This window comes from Malus sylvestris, chromosome 5 (assembly GCF_916048215.2).
Source record: "Malus sylvestris chromosome 5, drMalSylv7.2, whole genome shotgun sequence".
Lineage (NCBI taxonomy): Eukaryota > Viridiplantae > Streptophyta > Magnoliopsida > Rosales > Rosaceae > Malus > Malus sylvestris.
The window spans coordinates 21,728,082-21,741,801 of NC_062264.1; the positions used below are offsets into that span (position 1 = coordinate 21,728,082).

The 13,720-nt window shown below is 35.3% G+C and overlaps 1 pseudogene; it reads left to right on the forward strand.

Annotated features, from left to right (window-relative positions):
* Nucleotides 1–7,625: 7,625 nt before the first annotated feature.
* LOC126622647 (probable xyloglucan endotransglucosylase/hydrolase protein 10) lies at nucleotides 7,626–13,314 on the forward strand (annotated as a pseudogene).
* The last annotated feature ends 406 nt before the right edge of the window (nucleotides 13,315–13,720 follow it).

A 13,720-nucleotide genomic window follows, 5' to 3' on the forward strand; every position in this document is an offset into this window, starting at 1 on the left:
GTACTAACAGACTTCATAAATGTAGGACTCACCTGTGGGTGTTGTAATTTAGTTATGGTCCTACTTGACTGCACCTAGTACTTATGCTCTGAATATGTGTGTTGCACACTTAAACTTACTCTAGCATGTTGTTTGGATATTATTGCTAGTAGTTGGGTTTTATTCCTTCGTAATTCCTTTATCTTTTGCTTCCGCATCGCACTTTTGGTTACATCATGCTCACGTGACGGCCAACACGCCTTGATTCTAGGATCGGGGTGTGTCATTGTATCATGTATTTATATTTTTAGTTTGTACCCACTTTTAATTTGCAACATTTTTTTTATATTTGTAGTATTTTCTTTTTAGTTTTATTTTGTACCCATGTATTAATTTCTTTTAGCGCCTATATTTTTAAAAAATTCATTTGTACTCATAATTTTTTTAATCTTTTATATGCACCCTAATTTATTTATAATGTACTCATTCTTCTTTATTAATGTACTACTTTGTTATATGTGAAATGTACCAATTTTTTTGTAAAATGTACCAATTTTTTTAACACTATAGATACATTCTTTTGCTATTTATTATTTCTTATTTTTACATAGTTTTTTTTCCATTTATTCAATCAAAATGTTTGAATTTTTTTTATTGTAACCTCTTCTAATAGTATTATAATGAGGGATTTTAAATTTATAGGATTATAAATCTCATAAAATATCAAACAATTAATGTCAAAACTAAAAAAAATATAAATATTAATTGTAATACAATGAGGTGTAAAAAGTCAAGGGACTTTGATCAAACTTTGAATATCATTAAGGTTTTAGTAAAAGAATGTTAAGGATTAGGGACCTCATCCAAAGTATCCCAATATTTTATCACATGTTTTATTGTTTTGAAAAATAATGCACATATGGTAATAACTTTTCTTGGGTAATAAAAAAGTAAAGAACATATGACATTTTTTGAATTGGCCAAAATCAGAAAGTGAGTACATAGATTGATGAGTATTTATGTATTTACGGTTAGACTATTATTTAATCTCTAAGGAAAAATTTAGCCTTCTTTTTTTAATGCTTGATTTGACCCAATTATGTATTTTGAATGTGGAATGCTTGCTAACATCAAATACCTAAATGTTGGAACCAAATCCGAGTAAACTTGAGCAACCTGCAAAACAGTAAAACAATTGTGAGCAATCCTTATACCCAGGGGGAGATAGGTGTTCATGCCAAAAGCTTTCCAACGGTCAAGTAAGTGAATGATTTTTAGACGTGGATGAGCCCTAGGTGGGTGTATTTATAGTGTGGGAGAGAGACCTTTTCAGGATATAATCCTCGTTCTAAGCCGAAAGAATCCTAAAGGATATATAGTAAGTAGATATTGCATCCTCTTAGGAGTTGTGATACTTGCAGCGCAGACCTATCCCAAGATTGTAGTGACTCCAAGAGACTTATAAGATCTGATTGTATCCATATTCGGATCAGATCACATATGGAACAAGCATGGTCATCCAACGAAGTCATTAGGACTCCGCCTAGTGCCCTAGAGTAGAATGATGGTAGCACCCTGTTTCGTCTGATACAACTCCACTCGAAGTTAGAGCTAGTGAGTCCATGACCGAACTTTTAAGGTAACAACATTAGAATTAGACTCACTCTGACCTTGGAAAATCATGGTCCCCTACTGAATTCATTAAAAAAACAATTTCTCAGCAAGTTAACCTACTATTAAGGAATACCATAATTGTGGTTCATGAATTTTCATTGCTGGAGTAAGGCAGATCGAAATACTAATACCTCAAAAGTTCGATCATGGACTCAACAACTTCGGCAGCGAAGCTGCATAAATGGATCATGGAGCAGTGTTGTCACTGTCATCCTATTTCGGAGCAGTGAGTGAAGTCCGTCAACTTCGCTAAGATTGACCATACTTGTTCAGTAAGACACAGAAACCTAATCCAATAAGGAATCAGCCATGTTTCCTATATTCTTAGAATCCTTACAGTCTAAGGATTGACGTGTGCCTAAAGTAAACATACTCCTAAAAGGATGCAATATCTACTCCAAGGTATAATCTAAGATTGTCCCAGTTTAACATGAATTCCATGTTCTAAAAGGACTTTATCTTGATTGGTATAAATACACCATTCTTAGATTCATATCTAGTAACACAGTTATGCACACTTATTCTCTTGCATATAGCTTGAGTTTCATACATTTTTTACTAACTTGGCCATCAGAAAGCCTTTGACCTGCACCCCTGGTCCTTGGCTGCTTACGGTTGTTTGTTCTTTTACATGTTAAACGAGTTTGTGCATCTCCTCCACACACGGTGGTGCACACATTTAGTTTTAGCAAAAATGTTTGTTATACAAACAAAAACAAAAAGTCGAACACAATGAACACATAAAATCGCAGCATGGATATTCAATTGATATCTAAATACGTCTATATTATATCATGAAACTCCTAACTAAAATATGTTGCTACCAGGTAATATATTTATATCCATATGGCAAAGCATAGAAATTAAGACTAACAATTTTGTTAGAAAAAACTAACAATAATAATAATCATGGCTATAATCAGCCCTTTTTTTTTGTTACCTAATTAAAAGGTAAAATTGAAGAACATATGTTGGGAAAACAAAATCACAAAGAATACATGAAACCGACACCTGAAGCAAAAAGGATGGTGTGGAGGTGGGATGCATACCTATTGTATACACTGGTAGACAACCCGCGGAAAAGATATCTATGGGATAGGCATGGTGGAAAAGAAGGCAATAAGAGGAGGAAGAATAATACTGCTTTGAATCTTCAACGACGACTACCATGGTGGACAGAAAATATATAAATCAATTTGCACACATGTGGATGCAAATTTCCGCCTTATTCTTCTTGAACGAAAATGCACCTACAAAATAATCAAGACCTAAAATCAAGGTCAAGAGCCTCACATGCCCACGATGAATGAGGGGCTTTGACCGAAGAATCTCTTATGCTAAAGTTAGAATTTGAGAGAAAGTGTTTAAATAATTTTTGGGAGAGAATTAGACTTAGGTTTTTGGAAAAATGAGGGGCTATATATAGGAGTGTGGCTGACCCTATTAGGAGAATTGGGACCCGCCACATATGGTTGATTTGTGGGATTGATTGCAAAATATTATGTAAATAATATTTTGTAATTAGTTTGGTAATTAATCAATTAATTTGCTAATTAATCTCAATTTGAAAAGAATAATTGGAAATTACCTTGTGGGTGAGGATTTGATGAAGAGTGATGAGAGGGTTTTAAAAGAATATCATTTTGACACCTTTGACATTGATTGAGCCTTTATTGTCCGTTGCATGCACGTGAAAATCTCGAGAATCTTGATGTGTCTTAAGGTAATTTTTTCTTTTTATCCAAAAGTCCAAGTGTCGCCTTCATATTTTTCTTGATTAGTTTTTGCTCTACAAACCTAGACTATGTATTGACTGGTAAAAGAAGGAAACATATTGTCAGGAAGATCATCTTGCATGCATTCATCTTCGAACTAGGATTCTCTTCCCCTCTTGTTTTCATTATCTTCCATTTTCTCTTCTCATATTCTTTAATTTGTCTTTATATTCTATATAAAATAATATGAAATGTTGATGTGATTTAATCGTAATCGTTCAAATAAGAAATGAGGGAAGGAGGAAAAAAAAGAGGGGAGATAATCCTACTCCCTTTTATCTTCTAGGGTCTCTCTTTTTTCCTGACGACAGATTGAATATTTTTCTTCTTATTGCAGCTTCCTCTTCTCGCCGCATTCTTCAACCCTATTCAACAGTTTCCCTTGTGATGGCATCTTCATCTTTTGAGGGCCCTTGCAGTCACATGTCATTGGAATTGAAATAACCAGAGGATTCATGGTCAATGGTGTTTGACTGGAGAGGGTGATTGATGGGGTGGGCAAGGTGGTGGTGATTGATGTTGGGTCAAGTTTCAACTTAATTTAACTATAATTATATTTAAAATAATAATTAGTAGATAAGTAATTCAAGTTGGCTAATAAAAAGATAAAAATTACAAAGTAGTTAATGCTTAGATATGTAACCCAAAATCGTCTGTGTATCATATACTTGGAACAATCCAACTGATGGTCCGAAGCCCTGTTGGAATTTTGATAAAGTATCTCTCAAATCTTCATTATCTAAAGAAAAGACGCCGATGTCAGGATATGTAAATAATTCTGGAACTACTGAATGAGTTGAATTATCAGCAAAGTAAATGCAATTGCTGTTTAACTCTCTAAAATCACTAGCCCGAAGAGAGAAGGAAGAACAGTCAGTCAAAAATAATACTTGGCCATCCAAACTTTGTACAACAAGAAATTTGCTACTTTCAGTGTCAATTTTGAATACTCGAAAGCAACTTACCTATAATATCTGGGATTCTCATCTTCGTCATCAATGTCAGATTCATTGTCGCTGGAATATACGACATTCTCATCTTCACTATCAATGTCAGATTCATTGTCGCTAGAATATATGGCATTCTCGTCTTCGCTATCAATGTCAGATTCATTGTCGCTGGAATATATGGTATTCTCCTCTTCAGTATCAATGTCAAATTCATTGTCGCTGAAATATTTGCCATTCTCCTCTTCTTCCTCCTCATCATCCTGGTCATCTTGATAATTATCATCAAAGTTCTGTTCCACCTGATCATAACCATCCTCATTGTCCGCGTTTCTTGGAGCTTGAAAAATATGATGCCATTTATGGATTAACAGGACTTCATTGTTGGTTGATTCCAATAAGGACTTCCATGCGCCATTGTACGTCACTGTGTAGCACTCGTGATGATAAATGTCTGGTTCAATCGGTTCGATATTATCATATATCAACATCAATTCCACTGCATGATCATCTCCAAATTGTAAGCTGTGAGCTACAATAAGCTCATTCTTAGTTTCACTAGTCACCAAAGAGTATAGCTTTCCTGTACTGGAAAACAATAACTGGTCATGACCCTCATTTTCACCTAATACCTCAAAGACACTCCATGTTTTGTCCCCAGGTCTACATAAACCCAATACATTATGCGAATCAAAAATTGCCGCCACCATGCATCCTGGATGATCGACATCTGAGGTAGATAACAAGTATGAATGAAGAGACTGGAGGCACCATGAAGTTTCCATTCTTTTGTTTCTACAAAATTTTGGAAAGATGGAATTGTTGTCAAGGATGGAAGTTGGCGTTGGGCTCCTGAAATAGGGTTGAATAGAAACATATCTTTTTCCTTTTCTTTGACCATAAATAACCACCCTTTACTAGAACCAAATAACTTCCCTCTTTGAATTGGCTCTGGCACCCTCAACTTGTGAAATTTGCCACCATCGAAAGGGCTGAGAAACCTCATGCGGTCGTCACAGATTCGAGGGAGTAATAACCAGGGGAGCTCTTGAGCACCACGGACGTCTCCCCGCATACAAACGCCCAAGACTTGCATGATAAGCCTAAGCGTATTCGATCACTTAAATTCAGGCGCCTTACAACAATCTCCAAGATATCACCATGTGTTCTATGCCACCTACACTACTCGACGTCTGATGTCTTGAAGAATTCAAGAGGTAATAGTTTCTTGAGCTTGAAGAAAGGGAACCAGCTTCTCAAAGAGAGGTAGTCACCCAAATTTTGATAAACCGAAAATAGATCACTCATCTCTCTCTTTAATTATATGCAGAAAAGATTAAAGAAAGATAAATGGTCGATATTCAATTCTTGGATGTCAATGCTCTATTTATAGGACTGCAGCTTATAGTTATTCATATCCGTGTTTACAGTGTTTTATTCTTCTCTCTTAATTTTAACAAATTTCCTAGTCCTAGTCGCAGCTATGGACGTAAAGACCCTTAAGATTGACGATGTTGTGACCCTCTCTTCAGACAACTTCCGCCCCTTTTACAGAACACCACAGTTGAAACACCTTTCCAAGGTCATTGCTGGAACCGCCCGCGTAGGAGAAGTTGCGACGATAAGATCAGATTAGTTTTTGGGCTCCTTCGCCTCCAAGAGTCCATCTCCAGTTGCTGGCATTTGTTTCTTTTTTTTTTTTTTATCGAACAACAATATTTTACACTAATAAAGAGATAATTGGACCAGTCCCTAAATTTTAGTCTAATTGGAGTTTTAGTGCTTGAGTTATAAACATGTGAGTGATAGTACCTGAACTTATTACAATATAAAACACTAGTCATTTTGGGAAATGTAATTAGAACTTCCTTTTTTTTGTACCCCTTTAAAACTCTTATTTTGGATGGAACTTTCAATAGCTACTCAAAATGACTATTACTCCACATTGTGAGTAATTTAGAGACTAATACTCATGAATTAGTTCATGAACCAAAACTCCAATGTTAAAGATCAACACCAGCTCATTAAGATCAATCGGTACAAAAGAACTAGATTGTTCTGGTTTAAATATGCATGTAAGGTGGCTGTGCATGCATTGAAAATGCCAGACAATTCTAGCACCAAAGTATAACTAGAAGGTTAGTAAAATGTGAAGCGCATGTCGGTGGGCTGTTTGTGTAAAGAACTAGAAATCTAGAAAAATGTTTTTGTTTGTAGAAAAGTCTAGAACAGCTTATTGCTAGTTGCTAGGATGAAACGGGCCAAGAGAGAGTAACTAAGAAGAGAAACTAAAAACTAAGAAGGAAGAAAGCAACTAAGTAAGAAAGTAAGAGTAGCAACCAAGAGAGAGTAGCAAGTAGGCAAGCAAACCAAGTGAGAGTGAGAAACACGAGTAGTTTTGTGTGATGTGAGTGATTTAGAGTTTGTCTCTAGAAAGTGAGAGAGTGTCATAGCTTCTAAATTGTGTCTTTAAGAATTGTTGTATTGTAATATTTTGTAAGTGTAATACAAGTAATTTGTTTACTTATTTTGTCTCTTCAACACTTGTGCTAGAGTTGTGTACTCTAATTTTCCTCAACATCCAATTGAGCCGAAGAACATTGCTTCAATTTTCTCATAAATAAAATATGAACACAGATATTAAACTTGCTCATTTTCTTCCTCATAGAAAAGCACATTTTCTCCCTCATAGAAAAGCACATTTTCTCTTTTATGATTGAATGTTCTTTATTCCCATGCATTTTCCACTCCGCCTCTCATGCAATTAATACCTATATATATATATATAGGCCCTTTATGCAAAGGGATTCCCATTTTTTTCAAAAAATGGGGATTAGGTGTGAGGCTCACTCCACATCGAACTTCAACAATCCGAACGTCTATTTTGTAAGTCTCGGTTCATAGATCATTCTTGCAAAAATTCAATTCAATCCGAAACCATTTGCCTATTTAATTATCAAGATAAAATTTCATTGTTTCTTATATAACAAAATATTCGTTCATTTCTTTGAACTCAATTAGATATCTTAAACATTTCCGATTTGGCTAATATTTTGTAAGGATGATCTATGAGATGCAACTTGAAAAATAGACGGTTCGGATCGTTAAAGTTCGATGTAATGTGAACCCCACAACTAATCCCCATTTTTATAAAAAAAAATGGAGATCCCTTTCCTTAAAGATTTCCTATATATATGTATGTATGTATGTATGTATGTATGTATTCCTCCAAGAAACCAGAATCAAAACCATGACTGACAATAACAGGATTATCATCTTTATTGGGCTTTTTCTTACTTGATATCGATTCGCATCGTAGATGCCTCCGTTGTTTCAACTGGGGACTTCAACAAAGATTTCTTTGTCACATGGTCTCCTAGCCATGTAAACACTTCAGCTGATGGCAAGACAATGAGTTTAAAGCTTGACCAAGAATCCGGTACATGATCAATATTCATAAACTCTCTTAATTAATTTTGGCTTATAGCATGTTGGAATTCTGATGATGTTGTTTTTCGTTTCCCCTGGGCGCTGGTTTTGCTTCAAACCAGATGTTTTTATTTGGACAAATTGACATGCAGATTAAACTAGTACCAGGCCATTCAGCAGGCACAGTTGTGGACTATTAATAGTCTATTATATAAGCAAAAAAAACAACAATTTTTCTTCAAACGAACATTTTTGCTAATGACTGAATAACTAATGGATTGTTTATGATCAACTTGAAATTAATCAATGCAGTTGACATCTGATCAACCTAACCGTGACGAGGTAGACTATGAGTTCCTAGGCAATGTGGAAGGCAAACAATATGTCCTCCAAACAAACATTTTCGCAGATGGACTGATAACTGCGAAGAGAGGATCAATCTATGGTTTGATCCAACAAAGGACTTCCATACCTATTCCATATTATGAACCTTCACCAAATTGTGTAAGCCATCTATCAAATCTGATCAGTACTACTTCATTTTAGAATTGCTTTTACATATTTTGTTAAGTACACAAAATAAATTTATGGGAAAATTTTGGTGTACTTTTGCTGTTTGTAGTTATAGCAGACCGGTGTAGCATTTCCAACGTGGCAGCCAATGAGCATCAAAGCCAGCCTATGGAACGGCGACAGCTGGGCAACGAGAGGTGGCCGCGACAAAATTGATTGGTCAAAAGGCCCCTTCACAGCTTCACTAAGAAATCACAAGATTGATGCCTGTGTTTGGAAGGGAAATGCCAGGTTTTGTAGGGCATAGAGCCCTACAAACTGGTGGAAAGGTTTAGTACCCTGTCAAATGCACAGAGAAGGTTGTTCAAATGGATTAGGAAGTACCACATGATTTATAATTGGGACACTTTGAATGCGGTCCCTAACTATCAATATTCTTTGACTGAAATTTTGTTAGTTTTTAGTTTTTTATTGAAATCTCTGACATTAATGTAATAATGTAAGTTACTATATTTTTTAAATTAAAAATTAAAAATTGAAATTTGTAATTGTTTATATTAATGAGATTTTAAATAAAACCCATAATTTGCAAAGTTAAAAATAAAAAAATATAAATTATACTCTCTATTATATTGTGTGTGTGTGTACATATATATATGGGTACAGTCACCAAAATTAACTTTATTGTACAAAATATGGGTACATTCTTCAAAATTACAAAAGAAAAAAAAAGATATCACACTTAATAACATTAGTAAATTTTTTCGATCAAACTTGATATGGATACATTTTCAAATCAACGAAAAAGAATGTACCCATATAAGTTTAAAAATGGATTAAAAATGGATTTTATATTGAAAAAAATGGTACATTTTACATATAACAAATTGGTATATTTAAGAATGGGTACATTTAATATTAAAAAAATTGAAAAATTATATGAAAGGCTACATTTAAGGTTAAAAAATTGAGAATCTTTTTATAAAAGAAAAAACTAATGGGTACAAACTTAATCTAATTTTATATTTTTTTATTATTTTGGAAATGTTTGAATTGAAAATTAATTATGAGTTTAATAGAGAAGTGAGTATTAAACCCTAAATTAATTACTAATTTTTATATTAAAAAATTTATGTAATAAACATGTAAATTCATTATCACATTAATGTTAGGGCCTTCAATCAAAATTTGAAAACTAATAAGGTGTGACAACCCGTCCCAAATTCTACATTTTTATTAATTTTAAAAGCGTGATTTTACGAAAATGTCCTTAGAGGCGGGAGTATTGACTTTCGTGAACAGCGTATAGTGAGGTGTACAAATTAATCCTTTAGATTTTTCCTGAAGTACTCGACATTACGGACTTATAGGCGCAAGCAGAAGAGGATTTGGGGTTACGGTTAAAGTTTTACGGAACTGTAAACTCGAGAAGTACTTTGGTTTCAGTCACTATTTATATTTTTATATATTTTTATAATGTTGATATTATTTATCAATTAATTATTTTAAAGAGGAAGAGGAAGAAGAGGAAGAGAAAGAAGAGGAAGAGGAAAAACGAAAAAAAAAAAGAAAAAAGAAAGAAGAATGGCTACTGCCCAATCAGGAAGAAGAGTGAGGTAGGGGACCAACTAGAGAAAAAGTAAGGAGGGAAAGGAGAGAAGGTAGGGAAGGAAAATGGCAACCAAACCCATGTGACCCGGTTATAATCGGAGGATTTCTACGGCAAAATCCATGGTTTTTCCGATGAATTGGACCAAGGTACCACTTCCAAACACTATCTAGCCCTTCCCTCTTCCTTTTGTCATCTCAATTTAGAAGAAATTGTTGTAAACGGGGGAGGAACCGTCGGTGGGTGCGACGGGTTCGTGCAAGAAATCCCAAAATCCTGAAGCTATTCCCACCAATTACCATCACCACTAGACTCCTTATGAGGTCTAGATCAAATCCCAGTCAGTTGTAGGGTGGGCGGGGTACCTGAGATGGCGAATCAAGAAGCACCCAAACTTAGGGTTCTGACGGGTTTTAGTAAAATTGGGGTTTTTCCAGGCCAAATCGGCCTTAGTCACAGGTATGAAAGTTACCCCACTCACTGAGATCGTCATTTCTGCAAAATTGGTAATTTTTAGAAGTAGTTGAATTTTCCGGCGAGTTGGGGCGGCCGACCGCCACCCACAACGACGCGTGCGGCGGCGTGTGACCAGTAGGCCACCAATGTAATTTTTAGGCTATGTTAAATGTCTTGAATTCAGTTTTGATATTTGAATGACGTAGGTTGATTGCTGGAACCTAAATTCTCTACAATACGTTATTAGGTATTCAGGTGAATCGACAATCCGACCGTTGGATCGTCACCAAACTTTGTTACATTGTAGTACGTAAAATTTGAAGAATGTAGGAACTTACAGATTGGGAATCCAACGTACGGATCTTCCCGACTTGGATTTGTAAGTTCATAAAATAAAACGTTAACCACTAATCAGTTTTGGAAATTGGCGGAGATCCAACCGTTGGATCGTAATGAAATTTAAGTATGTTGTTCTAGAAGTCATGAGAAGTTACGGATTGGAAATCTGAGATGCAGATCTTCCGGATCGAGTTTTGCAGGGTTGTGGACCCAACCGTCAATCGAATGTCAATAGGTCTCAAATTATTCTAGAAGGTCCTTAAGGAAATGTTTTATGTAAATTATGTATTCTATCGGTAAGAACTTTGAGACGTGATTTGACAATTGGTCATAGGCGATGATAGTTCGTGATGTCTCCATATTTATGCGAGGGACTCGTAGTGCGGACCTAAGGTGCGTAGGTATTTTCCCTTCTATTATATATATATATATATATATATATAAGCTTGATATCTCCACAAACGTTTATAAATTAAATATTCATATAATTTCTGTGAATGCTTTGGAAGACTAATGCGAACTACGAATGGCTTAATCCTTGTTTAGGGTACATAGGCAGTCTAAAGAGACGTTAGATGTAGCCATATAATAAATGGGACTAAATAATTGAGACAATAGCCTTGTTTGGGGAATTGAACAATGCAAAGGATATTAGTGAAAAATGTGAGATCTAACCTTGCGAGTTGGTGGATAAATGTTGGTCATAAATCAATATGTGAGGAATCAAGGAATTGAAGTAAGGAAACGTAAGTAATGATGGTTGATTACATTAGGTTTTAGATGAGCTTATGACCGATGACTATTTCCTAAAATAAATATGTCGGGAGTAGGGTGTTATAGTTCATGCATTTTTACGCCACATTATATATATATATTGGAAAAATACTATGATATGGTTGAGTTTTAGATTTGTATTATGGCATATCCATGTGTATACTACTTGCACAAAATTATTATGAATGTTTGAAGTGCAAAGATGAATGCGGAACACACAGGTAAGTTCAGGTGAGTTATGGTATTAGTTGAAAGGATTGAGTTATGGCATAATCACAGTATGTTTTAGGCAACTCCAACATTATCGTACAAGTTGCCTATGAGTTGTATATATCACATGAGATGCATTTAAAGCTCATAAACTTGCACCCCCATGTTAGTGCTCCCGCCCGTGACCAGGACACAGTCATTCACGTGATGTTCACCTCCCGCACCTTAAACTCACCTTGGATCCAAGGTAGGTGCACAGTCCTGTCGTACAGACCACTATAGTTGGTTCCGACTCGTAGGTGACCCACGATTATTCGCACAGTCTTCACATGATTGTAGCACTTGAGCGTATTTATTTACACCCAGTCTTGTCGTACATACCACTTTAGGTGGTTCTGACTTGTGTGCAAGTATACTTATTGAGCTATGGATAAGTCATACAAGTCATTAGAGGTGACTCCGACTTATGAGCTAGCATATACGATGAGATATGTGATGAGATAGCATATGTGATGAAATATGTGATGAGCTAGCATATGCAATGAGATATGTGATGAGCTAGCATATATGATGAAATATATGATGAGCTAGCATATATGATGAAATATGTGATGAGCTAGCATATATATAATGAGATATGTGATGAGCTAGCATATATGATGAAATATGTGATGAGCTAGCATATGTGATGAGAAATGGATAAGTCGTACAAGTCACGTGAGGTGACTCCGGCTAGCATGTTGATGAGCTGTTAATTCAGCCGTACAGCCCACTATAAGTGGATCCGGCTAATATGCCATTTCATATTGATCTATTTCACCTGAGTACTTATTCTTATTGAGATATTTGACATTGTATAATTGTGAGACTATTATTTTGGTTATGGTATTGATTTATAGTCATGCCTATTATTCCGGGAAATTATACAGGTATTACGGTGAGGGGCTACTGTTTTTTATAGTTGGAATTTGTTTGAAAAGTTTTGTTTCACTCACTCACATTTTCTATTTTTGTACCCCTCGAGGTTCTAGCAGTAGAGTTCCGTATCGACGAGGATTCGTGGCACTTTTCAGTACATATGTTTTCTTGTGATGGTATGATCATTGTCTCATCTTACTGCACTATACCTATGCTCTGTATCACGCGTGAAATGGGTCCAGATCCGCTCACCGCGCACTCGTGTACTTAGGGACTTTTAAGTTTTAATGTATTCACATTTTATACATTATCACACTTTATGGCTTCGTCACCTTCTAGGTGTCGGGCAGCACAGCTTGATTTGGAGTCCTAGTGGATATTCCGGGTCGGGGTGTGTCATAAGGTCTTAGTCAATGAAAATTAGGAACTAGGGACCAGATACTAATTTTTCTCTTATAATTATTGCCAAGATAAGGAGAGGTTCCAAGGCAACCTTGAAAGCGTACACACACAGACACACACGCACACATATACATACATACATACATACATACATACATACATACATACATATTAGAGACTTGGAAGTAAAGTAACATTTTCTTTTGGATTCCCTTGCAAGATGCCAAAATGTTTCTTCACTTTTTGGTTATATTGAATTTGAAAGAAAAGGCGAAGGATGTATTCATAGGGCCTCTTACTATAGTAGTAGAAAACCTTGTTTTTTCATTTTATTTTGATTTCCATAAAAAAATTAAAGGGCTTTCCAATAATTATTCTAATTTAGTGGCACCAATTTCCACTTTGATCATGTAGATTGTTAGTTTAAATATTGCAAATGAGATTTTATATACTTCATTAATCAACGAGTGTCTGCTGTGCATGAGATTTAAACTCAAGACTTACAATAAAGTGGAGATTAGATGCTACTAAATTAACGTATCATAATGAATTTTGTTATCTCTAATTAGCAATTTAAATATATCATTAATGATCCTTGCATCCTGTATTCTGCATAAGAAGTGGTGGGTGATCCCGCTAGACTGACAAAATTAAATATGACGATAACAGTACACAAATTTTGTTTCATGAAGGTG